At 43.5% G+C, this 12,606-nt stretch overlaps 1 protein-coding gene and 1 long non-coding RNA gene across 12 annotated transcripts in view; one reads left to right on the top strand and one right to left on the bottom strand.

Moving 5' to 3' along the window:
• Positions 1–4,368: 4,368 nt before the first annotated feature.
• LOC145346995 (uncharacterized) lies at positions 4,369–10,797 on the bottom strand. The gene is made up of 4 exons (XR_013887750.1): positions 10,277–10,797; positions 6,980–7,105; positions 4,750–5,028; positions 4,369–4,498 (listed from the first exon to the last, which is right to left on the bottom strand). It is a non-coding gene; the product is annotated as an uncharacterized LOC145346995 (long non-coding RNA).
• An 81-nt stretch (positions 10,798–10,878) lies between these two features.
• The window catches only part of ncoa2 (nuclear receptor coactivator 2), a 270,081-nt gene continuing 268,353 nt past the window's right edge, over positions 10,879–12,606 (top strand). For all 11 annotated transcript variants that reach the window (XM_080194101.1, XM_080194100.1, XM_080194109.1 and 8 more), the window contains exon 1: positions 10,879–10,991. The gene's annotated coding sequence lies outside the window, so the exon portion shown is untranslated. The remainder of the gene's footprint in view (positions 10,992–12,606) is intronic.

The raw sequence follows: 12,606 nt of genomic DNA on the forward strand, positions 1-12,606 counted from the left end.
CACCCAAATGATATCTCCTTGGTATTTTCAGTGTTACACAAATATATGAATCATGAGCAGAAGTAGGTCATTTAGCCTGTCAAGATGTTACACAATAAGATCACAGCTGATCTGTTGGTGTTTCAAATTCCCATCTACCCGCAATAACCTTTGATTCCCTTACCTAATAAAAATCTATCTATCTACACCTTAAAAATGTTTAATGATCCCTCCTCCACTGACTTCTGAGACAGAGTTCCAAAGCTGCACAATCCAATGAGAAAAAAATTCTCAATCTCTGTCCTGAAAGAGCTATCCTAATTCTAAAACAGTACCCGCTAGTGCTGGGCTCACAGTAGACTCATCCCTTCCAACCTTGTCAACACCATTCAGGATTTTATATTGTTCAACCAAGCTGTGTCTCTTCAAAACTCTAGTGGAAAAAAAAAATCCAGTCTCTCCAACCTTTCTTCACAAGACAACCTGCTCATACAAAACATCAATCTTACCAATGCCCTATATAGCTGAAGCGTAACATCAATTCCTCTCATAACAAAGTAGAGCACTCCATTAGTCTTTTCAATTACTTGTTGTACTTGCATACTAATATTTTGTGAATCATATACAAGAACACCTAGATCCATCTTGGAATTCTGCAGTTATTTTCCATTTGAGAAATATTCTGTTTATTCTTCCTGTAAAGTGAATAACTTCACATTTTCCCACAACTGCCAGATTTTTGCCAATTCATTCAACTTATCTATATCTGTTGTAACTTCCTTATGTCCTTTTCATCCATTCAGGAACAAGGATAATGCAATCAGGATTAGGCTATTCACCATTTTATTAGATCACTGCTAATCTGTATCTCAATCTCATTTATTTTGATTCATTAATCCTAATAATTTTCACAGAATCCCTGGTATGCAGAAGGAAGCCATTCAGCTCATTGAGTCTGCATCAACTCTCTGACAGAGCATCCCACCCAGGCCCTATTCCCGTAACCCCACGAATCTACCCCAATAATCCCCCTAACCTACATATCTTGGGACAGAAAAGAACAATCTAACACAACCACTCGACCTAACCTGCACATCTTTGGAGTATGGGAGAAAACCAGAGCACCTGGAAAAAACCCACACAGACAAGGGGAAAACGTGCAAACTCCACACGATCACCCAAGGCCAGAATTGAACTCAGGTCCCTGGCACAGTATCACTGTGCCGACATGTCTAACAAAAATCTATCAATTTCAGTTTTGAAATTTTCAACAACTCTTTAAGGGAGAGATTTCCAGTTTTCCTCTACCCTTGTTTCAATTAGGAAGATGTCCCCCTTATTCCACACTAAACTTTAATTGAACTGAAAAGTTATATAGTACATAGAAAATAATGACTTGTGACACTGGTTACTTCTTTTTAGGTGTTAACATGTAAGAAGTTTTGGTCTGAATTTTAATATGCAGGAGTTTACATATTTCGGTGCAGGTGGTAAGTGAAAACTGTCAGTTGATGGTGCATTGGGAAGCTGGTTCCAAACTGCAGACTTCCTCATTTCACTCTAATGTGTTAGTCTCAACCTCTCAGGAATGATGGCTTGCCAATTAAACATGTTAATTACACAATTAGAGATATATTTCAACATACTTTTGACTTTAACATCTAGTCCATGAATTTCCTAGGCTTCCCACAACTCGCCAGTGAAAACAAGTACACAATAGTATTGGGGGAGCTGAATCAATCTCGTGGACTTATGCCAATAAGCACTTTGTACTCATCGCTTCTTTCCTATCTCTTATATAAAAAGATTTGTTCACAGAACTTTTGCTAAGAGGTGACTTTCTACAATTAGAGGTTTCTAGCAGAGTACTGTTTCACATTGGGATGGGTGTTGTTTATGCATTCTTACATTGGACCTCAGAGGAGAAACAAAATAACCAGCAACAGTACCAGCAGGAGCAGGTACAGTCTGCTGATCACAGATCTATTGGTATACAGCAGAGTGGCTCAATTTGCAGAAGGCATTACCCATAAAATAGGGTAGACAGACAGAGGTTTAGTTTCCTTGACATGCCTGAAATCACAATAACACAAGAATTGGGAGCATTTGGCGGTTCAAATCTACTCTGCCATTCGATAAGATCATGACTGATCTGATTGTGGCTCAACTTAATTTTCCTGTCAGCTGCCCATAATTCTTGACTCCCTTGTTAGTCAAGAATCTATCGATCTCTTAAAAAATTCAATGATCCTGCCTCCAATGTCCTCTGTCAAAAAGTTCCACAGACTCACGAACCTTGGAGAAAAAAATCCTCTTCATCTATATTAAATGGGAGACCACTGATTATTAAATTGTGTTCCCTTGTCCTAGACTCACCTAAAAGAAATCATCCTCTCAGCATCCACCCTGTCAAGCCCCATCAGGATCTTCAATGTTTAAGTAAGATTAACTCTCATTCTTCTAAATTCCAATGGGAATGGACCAAATCTGTTAGGCTTTTCCTTATAAGGTAGCCCATTTATCCCAGGAATCAGTCAAGTGAACCTTCTCTGAACTGCTTCTAATATAATTATATTCTTCCTTCAGTGAGGGACCAAAGTTGTACATAGTGGTCCAGATGCAGTCTCACTATGGCCCTGTATAGCCTTGGTAAAAACTTACCTACTTTTATCTATTTTGGTGTCCTCAGCAAATTGAGTCATTCAGTCCCTTTAAGTCACTGATCGAGGTTGTAAATAGTTGAGGCTCCAGCACTGATCCCTATGCCATTCCATGAGTTACACCTTCCCAATCTGAAAATGGTCCATTTATTCCTACTGCTAACCAATTCTCTATTCATGCTGATATGTTACCCCAACATCCCACACCAAGAGCTCTTATTTTGTGCAGTAAACTTTGATGTGGCATCTTTTTAAATGCCTTTTGGAAATCCAAATATACCACATCTACAAATTCCCCTTTATCCATCTTGCCTGTTTCTTCCTCAAAGAATTCTAATAAAGTAGCCAAACAGGATTTCACTTTCACAAAACCATATTGAGTCTGCCTGATTGCATTATGATTTTCTAAATGTCCTGCTACTAATTCCTTAATAATGGATTCTAGCATTTTCCCTGTGTCAGAAGTTAGGCAAATTGTTTCCTGCTTGCTGTCTATTGCTTCTGGTTCCTTCCAGGATTTGGCAGCAGCTTTATACAGAATCTTCAATTGGCCACCTACACTTACATAAGACAGATGACTGAAGGGTTGTGTGTCAGGGCTGCAAATTGTCAACCTTACCTGAGACTGTATCAGCCAGAATGAACAGATGTCCTGTTTTGTGGTTCTTCCTAGTTTTCCACAAATGTAGGGTGCTATTGACTGCACACATGTCACAACTCATTAATTGCAACAGGTATGCGCAAGATGCCAGGGGAGTTATCATAATACTTTTGTTTGTTGGAACTCCAAGCTGCCTGATCTCTTCTCATTTGCAACCAAACTTTAAGGATGGCTGTTAGGAGACCAGGGAAACCCACTGCAAACTTGGCTCATGACACCCACCGGAAACCCCAATAATAAAGCACAACAATGCAATAATCACCACTGGATGTGTGATTGAACAGACCATCAACAGGCTGAAGACATGCTTTGACAGGTGGAGAGGTGTCCTTCAGTACACACAAGCCAGGGTTTCGAGAATAGTCATGCACTACAGCAAAGCTTGGACTTGCAGGAGGAACAAGATGAAGAGCTTAGCTCCACTTCAGATGATTTGGGGCAGGAGAAGGAAGAACACCAGGAGACGAGAAGGAGGCTAAAGAGTGAAATACACCCCTGCTGCTCACGTTGCCGCCAGAGATACAACTGCAGCTGTTGTAACCAGAAAATGCCTCTCTTCCCCATACTATCCTCACTTTCAATGGTACTGACACAAAGTAGTCCTGCAACCAACCACCACTTGAATGTTCTCCTGTCTTTGTTTCCACTCTGCACTGGTCTCCATCAATTCAGGTCTACTCATTCATCATCTGTGTTGGGGAGTCTTGTGACCACCAATACAAACTCTCCAGCCCTGTCTCTGCCACCTGCTATTGTTCACTTCTGAAATATTGCCACCAGGTGAAAACCCAATTAAGTGCCTTATTGCTCCCACTGTAGGGTGAGTATCTGAGGCAGTGCGTGGCCTGAATGAGGCCTTTCTATGACAATGTACCCTCAGAAGGATTCAACTTATCTGGTGACTCATTGCTCATCACATACACTGACTCTTTTTGCATACATAAAGCCACGTGAGAGAGAAAAATTCACCCTGAGAAGCTAAGACCATTTATGAAGCTGATCATAAATGAAACAAGTCATTGTGACAGTGCCATATGAATGTGAATGTTTTTATTTAATTATGTCACCTTGTAGCTAGAAGTTCATCATCTCCTCATCTCTGACAATAAGAGACACCATAGTTCCACTTAGTTGCAGAACCTCCTCTGCAGTTGTGAGGGCCCCTTTCCCTCTCCTGGGTGTTCTGTGCTCTCTTTTCCTGCAAGAAGAGAAAGAACAGACCATGACTGAGTGCAATGGAACATATTTAATTGATGAATGGAGCACATTTGATGACGATGAGGGAGAAGGATAGTTTTGGATGAGGATGAAAGTAGGAGTGACAGACAGATGGGAATGCAAGGGTGCACTTGCTAGGTAAATGGGTGTGAGGAGTGATGTGATGGAGTCAACTTCAGAAAGTGGTGTGATACATACAGTAGGATGTAGGTAAAATGCAAGTGTACTCACCTTTTCTGACCCACCCTTATTCTTAGCTGAAAGCCTCTTCCAACTGTTGCTAGGGAACAGTCTCTGTATCTCTCCCCTACTTTTCACAGCCCCAACAGCACATCCAGGGAGGTGTCAGTGAAGCAGGATGCAGCCTCTGTTCATCTGGAATCAATTCTGACACACCCAGTTCTCTTACAGTCAACTCCAATTCCTTCAATCTGCATCTTTTAAATACTGGACATAAGATGGTGTCATGCGGGTCCACTTCATACACACTAATGCTGATTGGACAGAAACCTGGCATTAAAATTATAATGAGGTAACTGAGTTAAAAAGCCATTAGCAGACATGCTGCACTTTGGGTTTCCCATACATTATCATGCCATCCCACTCCCACACATCGCAAAACTTTGGTCAAAATTTATGGTGTGTCTGATAATGGCTTTGGTAGATGCATACACTTTATTGTTATAGTTGCTCAGCAGCTTTATGGGGCTGACAGAGCACCATGATCTAGAAGCCAACATTTGCAGAGCAAATACATGGTGAATGGTGGGTTACCATGACATTAAGGCATTATGACTACTGTTGAAGATACATGCATTGACCTTCACGATTCTGCGCAGTTGCTCATAGACACTATGCTCATTGACAGAAGTATAGACCTTTTGGTTCATCAGTGTCTCAGTAATATGTGTGAGAATACATAGAGCTTCAAGCATATAATCAATAAAGGCCTGAGTATTAGGGAATTCAATGATTTGAGGAAACCTTAGGTTGTTACTTGTTCAAAGAGAAAGTGATGAGCTTGCTTGTTCTGGTAAGCAACACATCTATTTTCAATATGGATCACAAGCTGATTGATATTGTGTCCACCTTGGAGTTTGCGTGGAGTCACAACTGTCACAAACTCTGCCATTGTCTGCCTGGTGAACCTACATTTTTGCACATATTGCTCTTCCAAACAGGCAAGTCCACAAATATCAGTGGATGCCACTGGAAGAACAAAAGCAAATATGAATCTTCATCATTTAATATAGTCTAAATTCTCAACATCTTTGCATTCCTTCTCAATCATCTCTTAAACTAATGAGTAACACAATGACATCTGATTCCAGTAATGGATACTGCGTGGAGGGTGTGGTGGGAGCAGTAATATCTCTTTTTTCTAACTTAGTTGTTGTATAAAGCTGCATGACCCAAGCAATTGAATAAAAGGAAAATATGGTAAAGTAAGCTCAGCTACATTTGAACAGAGTAAATTAAAATTACAGTTGTAACTGTCTATGTCTTTAATATTTAACATAACATCACAGCCTAGCAATGGTCACCCCAACATGAGGAAATGGTATATCAGCATTATGGTTGGGAAATAAAAGCACAGGCTTTAAGTTCAGAGTGTGATTGAATACCCTCCATTTACCTTGGTCCCTTCAGCTTCAGAAAGTCAGGAAGTTCACCACCATCCACGACTTTAAGCTGGAAGTCTCGTGGCACCAGGTTAAACATTGTTAAGGAAATCTCCTGTTGATTACCACGTACTGTCCCCCTCAATTGATGAACCAGTACTCCTTCATGTTGAACATAATTTGGAGGAAGCCCGAAGGGTGACAAGGGAACAGAATGTTCTCTGGGGACTTCAATGTCTATCACCAAGACTGGATCGGCATTACCATTGCAGACAGAACTGGCCAGGTCCTGAAGGACATAGCTGCCAGATGGTGTCTGTGGCAAGTGGGTGATCAATCCAAGAGGGAAAAGCATACTTGAACTCATTCTCACCAATCTGCCTGCCACAGATGCATTTACAGTATTGGTAGAAGTAATCACCACACAATCCTTGTGGAGACAAAGTGCCATGTTCATATTGAGAATACCTACAATTGTGTTATGTGGCACTACCACTGTTCAAAATGGGATAGACTTTGAACAGATCAGCAACTCAAGACTGGGCATGCATGAGGAACTGTGAGCATCACCAGCAGCAGAAATACACCTAAACACAATCTGTAATCCCATGCCTGGCATATCCTCCACTCTCCCATTACCACCAAGCGATGGGATCAACCCTGGTTCAATGAAGAGTGCAGGAGGGTATGCCAGGAGCAGCATCAGGCATACCTGAAAATCAGGTATCAATCTGGTTAAAACACAACACAGGACTACTTGCGTATCAAACAACATAAGCAGCAAGTAATAGAGCTAAACAATTCCACAATCAACAGATCAGATCTTTCAGAAGTCATACCTGACACAGAGGAAAAGGTTGTGCTGGCTGGAGGTCAATCATCTCAGTTTTAGGACATCACTGCAGGAGCTCCTCAGGGTAGTGTCCGAGGTCCAAACATCTTTATCTGCTTCAGCAATGACCTCCCTTCCATCATAAGGTCAGAAATGGGAATGTTCATTAATGACTGCACAACGTTCAGCACCATTCGCGACTCTTCACATAGTGAAGCAGTCCTTATCTAAATGCATTAAGACCTAGACAATATCCAGGCTTAAGCTGACAATCGGCAATAACAATTGCCAGGTAATGACCATCTCCAACAAGAGACAATCTAACCATTGCCCCTTCAATGGCATTACCATCACTAAATCTTTCCACTATCAACATCCTAGGGGTCACCATTCACCAGAAATTTAACTGGACGAGCCATAAAAATACAGTGGCTACAGGGGCATTTTCAGAAGCCAGGAATCTTGACTCCCCAAAGCCTGCCCACCATCTACAAGGTACAAATAAGGAGTGTGATGGCATGCTCCCCACTTCTCTGCATCAGTGCAGCTCCAACAACAGTTGGAGCAGCTTGACACAATGCAGGACAAAGCAGTCCAATTGATTGATACCCTTTCCAAAACATTCACTGCCTCCACCACCGACAAACAGTGACAGCAGTGTGCGCCACTTACAAGATGCATTGCAGGAACTCACCAAGCCTCCTTAGGCAGCACCTTCCAAACACACAGTTTCTACCATCTAAAAGGACAAGAGTAGCAGATACCTGGGTACACCAACATCTGGAGATTCCTCTCCTAGCTCTGTTCCTTCACTGTCACTAGGTCAAAATCCTGGAACACTCTCCCTAACAGCACTGTGGATGTATCTATATCCCAGCTTACCTCCATATACTCAAGGGCAACTAGGAATAGCAATATATGCTGACCTAGCTAGTGAACTTCAAATCCTGTAAATAACTTTAAAAAATTTATTCCCTCCACCACTAGTGCAAAATGGCTGCAATAGGTGTTATCTGTAAAATGCACTGTGGCAACCTGCCACAGCTTCTTTGATATACCTTTCAAATTAGTGACCTCTACCATCTAGAAGGACAAGGGCAACACGCAGATGAGAACCTCATCACTTTCAAATTCCTCTCCATGTCACATGCTATCTTGACTTGGTCACACATCACCATTTCTTCATAGTCTCGGAGTAGAAACCTCCTTTCCCAAAAGGACAGCAGTTTCTATCATTTTGTTTTGAATGCTATTATAGCTAGCGTTCATGTATGGAACTTTGAGGAATCAATTTTCCTACATCTGTTGACTGATGTGCTTACTTTGTCATTATTTGTTTCTTTCCTTATTTCTCGGTACCCTTTGCTCTCCCTCTCTCTATGTATATCTCTTTTCTTGATGTTGCAGTTAATGTTTCCCTTCTCTCTTATTCCCTGCTTGCTACTGATTTCTCCTGTGATCCATCAATTCTACCCACATTATCCTTTTAAATCCAGTGATCTTCAACTACTACCTTTTTTTTCAGTAATCCTATTCAACTCCCCATTTACAACTCATCAGTTTACTATTTGGGCCCTGAACAGATGGCCAGTGCACATATAGCATATGCACAAGATTAAAAACATAAATCAGAACATATGCAGCTCAGCATTGAGGCCCCTCTATTTGCTGGCTCCTTGTGACCACAGGATTTGCAGATGTCTTAAAACAACTGTGGCTTCTATGCCCCTTCCCTTGACATTGCTTCAATTTTGCAATGCTGGTTCAATCTTTGGTACTGTGGATGGCCATTTCTTAAATTTCCTGAGTGAGGAAATGAAGGACACTCATTAGAAAAGCTCTGTACTTCGATACATTCATAAACATATTCCAATTCCATTTCAATTTACTACCTGCTCTGATTCTAAATAATATATCTCATCCTAAAAACAGTTCATAGTCGTTCAGGCACCCATATTGTCCAATCTTGTAACACAACCATTGAGATATTAATCATGCTATTCTCATGGCCATACAGTAAAAATATTACCTGAGTTTGAACTTGTGATTGCTACTGCTATTATCACAAATCTTGTTGAGAATCTTCCTTCCCTAAATGTTGACCATTTACATTGATTCTTTTCATTACTCTACGAATGTGAACTATTAATTTTACTCACCAATTAAACTTTTGGCCTAGGGTCTTAGTCCCCAAATTTCACCACTTCAAAATTGTGAGTAAATCCTTTTGATCCTGCCCCTCCCCTTTACTGTAACTTTCTCCAGCTCAACAACCATCTCACTCAACAGAACACAACATTCCTTGCATCCCTGCCCCCCTGTAATCTTTTGCCCCAAAGCTGGTGATAACATGCTTAAATCTTTCTCAGCCTGGACTCTGGAATTCCCTCTCTAATCCTCTCCATCTCCATCATCTCCTTTAAGACATTTAAAAGTCCACCTACTATCTCCTTCATTGTCTGCAGACTCAGTTTGGTCTAATTCTGACTCTGAATTGCCCTGGTCATTTTATACCTTTCAAAAATGCTAAATGTAAGTAGTTATAAATCTGAAAAAGCCCCCCTCCCTTTTTACATTCGCACTTAAAATGTAATCAGAAGTTTACAAAACCTGAATCCCTTGTTACATGCTTGCCCGTCTATTTGTGTCCATATGTATATTATTCCTGTTAGGACATGAACAGTCTTTGTGATGGAAGGCACAACTGAATCCCCAAAGTACACACAAGATTCTCATTCTCTTATTTCAATCCTTTCATGGCTCGGTCATTCCTCCCACTGTAACTGTCTCCATCCCCCTGAAATCTTTCCTTCCTCTGATTCAGGTTTTTGAGTGAGTTAAGGTGACGATGTTTTCAATGCTGAATCCAAGACAGTCTGACATTCACCCACCCTCTCTGTTCTCTTTCCCGAGGCCAACTTCAGCCGCTAGCTGCTCGCTCACTCGTTCCACTGTCAGGGGCCCACATTACTCAGATTCAACTGAATGTCACAGAGGAACTGTGCACAGTCCAGGGGTGGAGTAGGTGGGTGGGCTAGGGGCAGAGCACGTACACTGTGACCATAGAGTGCGATGTGTGTATTAATTAAAGCTTGGTGACCACTCCTTCTGGTTGAAAACGGCTGATAGAGAGAGATGTCAATCTCCTAACAGAACCTGTCTCATTGCAAAGCGACTTTTCACTGACCGGCCACAGGGCAGCTCAGGGTCACGTTGACCCTATTTTGAACATATGTAGCCGTCCATTTATTTAAGTGAAGCTGGGGATCACAACACCTCAGAAAACAGCAAGAGAAATGCTCACCCTATTTTCCAGCATCCACTTCTCCCCATCACTGACAATTGCTGTCTGGAATTCCTCCTGAAATCTCCGACGTCCTGAAAACACATTTGTTTACCAAAGCCCCATCAATCTCGTCGGTCAAGTGGGCACCGATTTGGGACGTCTGTCAGTCTTGTTTTTTGACCACGCCTGTACTTTTGGCACTTTGTGATTGCAGGAAGGGAGAGATAAACAGGCATGGAGAAACAGCTTGGGTGTGGGGGTTGCTTTTCTGACCATTTTTTACTAGGGCTGGGGAGGTGAAGAGAAGGTTTAATTTTGCCGATAAGTCCTGTTGTGGCAATTGGGAGAGTTTGGCCAAGCCATAAAGGAATGGAGTGAGGGGAAAGGGAGGAGGAGGTGATGAGAGTCAGGGTGCCTGAGAGCAGCCACCTTGCTGACAGGTGACCGAGCTTGGGCGGAGGATTGTTTACAAACTTAGACAGGCCATTTACAGAGGGATGGAGGCGGCAGAGCGCCGGCCCGTTGTCACCCGGGCGGCCCAGGCCCTCCTCCCCCGCCTAGCCACCCCCTCTTTCTGTGTCCCTCCCCCTCCGCTCACTCGGTTGTGGGAAGTTGCCATTTAAATACACAAGGAACATCATGGCGGACAGTTGGGAGAGCCCCTCTTCAGAAGCGAAGGTCAGCCCGTTGAACCGCTGTTCTTGCTGACCCCCTTCACAGCCCAGCGCAGCCGGTGAGTAAGGCTGTTCCCGGTTCCGCCGTCGTTGGCCTGGCCTTTTCGTTTACACTGTTAGAAGGGGAGTGAGGACGAGGGAGCTGAGGCGGCGACGGCGTGGGTTTGTTCGAGCCGGGCCGGGGGGGAAGAGGGGGGGATGGCTGCCTCCTCTCTGGTTTAACGTCGCCACCCTGGAGGAAGTGGGGGGGGGAAGATTCGGGAACCTTCCAGCCCGACCGCCCCGGTCAGGGACTCCCCAGAGCCTCAACTTCTCCACCGAGGTCACTAAAAGTGTGTGTGTGTGTTTAAACATGAAATGCCCCTCAGTCCTGCAGTGTTATGTGTGTTTTATTGTTACCCGGGTTTGCAGCCGCCGGCCGGGGAAGGCGCCGCTTTCTCTAATGAGGTTAAGGATTTCGCTCAAAATACGAGCTTTGCTTTTGGCTTCTCAACCGAACTTTCAACGGAAGCCTCCGAACGGCGCCGTTGATGGACAGCTGTGCTAGCCAATCGAAATGCCAGTAGTGCCTTGGTGCGGCGGGAGTGACCAATAGAAAGCGAATGCGCCGAGGGAGGGCGGGGGCAAGATTCCAGCTCCGCCCCCTCCCCGAGTGTAAAGTTCGGTTGCACTCGAGCTCGCTAAACGGCTCATCAACAGTAATGATAAACACCGAGAGCAGCCTGTAGCGCAGGCGCCCAGTATCCCGCACTGCCCCTCGGGAGTTGTAGTCTTACAGGATTGGTTCCTCCATTACATAAATTGATCGGGGGGCGACACAGGACTACAGCTCCCAAGGATAGCCGGGGGGGCGGGGGCGGGGGCGCTCTTCTCTCTCCCTCCCTTCCCCCGCTGGTAGCCCACAGAGCTGGGTCTTTGGGTTATCCTGAAAGATAAAACGGTGATTAAGGCCGGGACCAATAGCAGCTTCTGGGCAGCTACTTAATGCGGCTGAAACTAGTCTTTTGGACGCCGTCGCATCAGCTTCCCTCGGTTCACCCGCATAAAAGCGGAGTAAAACTTACCGCCCCCCCCCACCTTTTCCTTCCCCGATTGCACGACAGGCGCCACTTTTATTTGCTGGTCGAGGTTTTTTATTTTCGGGATTTCTTGTGCCTTCCACACCCCCCCCACCCCCCGCCCGCCAGTGTGGCGGTGGTGGTTAATGTTTAGAAACAAGAAGTGGAAAAACACCAAGGATCCATTATCGAAACAGTGAAAACTTGTTCTCTTTCGTGCGCCGTGATTGTAAATCGTTGCCCTGTCCCCTCTCTCTAGCAGCATCCTACCTCTGAGAGAAAATTTTGTTCTTTTTTTAACCGTCTTGTTCTGCCAAAGAGGAAAAGTTTTTCAAAAAATGTGGTTTGACTTGGCACCATCATTTGAATTCACGGTCATATTTAATTGTTGACAGAATGAATCGTTAATCTGTGTCAATGATCAGCATTACCTACGAGTTCTGCGAAATAAATTATTTTCCATACTGATTAACATATCGATAATACTGGTTTATTGTTCAGTCGGTACAAACCATACTGCATTACCCAATCGAGGTCTGCACTTTCCATATCTCAATCTGGTCAGTTTTGACAGGTTATTCGATCGTGGCAAACACGCTAGTGGAGTCTGAATTTT

This window comes from Carcharhinus amblyrhynchos, chromosome 8 (assembly GCF_965287045.1).
Source record: "Carcharhinus amblyrhynchos chromosome 8, sCarAmb.v2.hapA, whole genome shotgun sequence".
NCBI classification, from domain to species: Eukaryota; Metazoa; Chordata; class Chondrichthyes; order Carcharhiniformes; family Carcharhinidae; genus Carcharhinus; species Carcharhinus amblyrhynchos.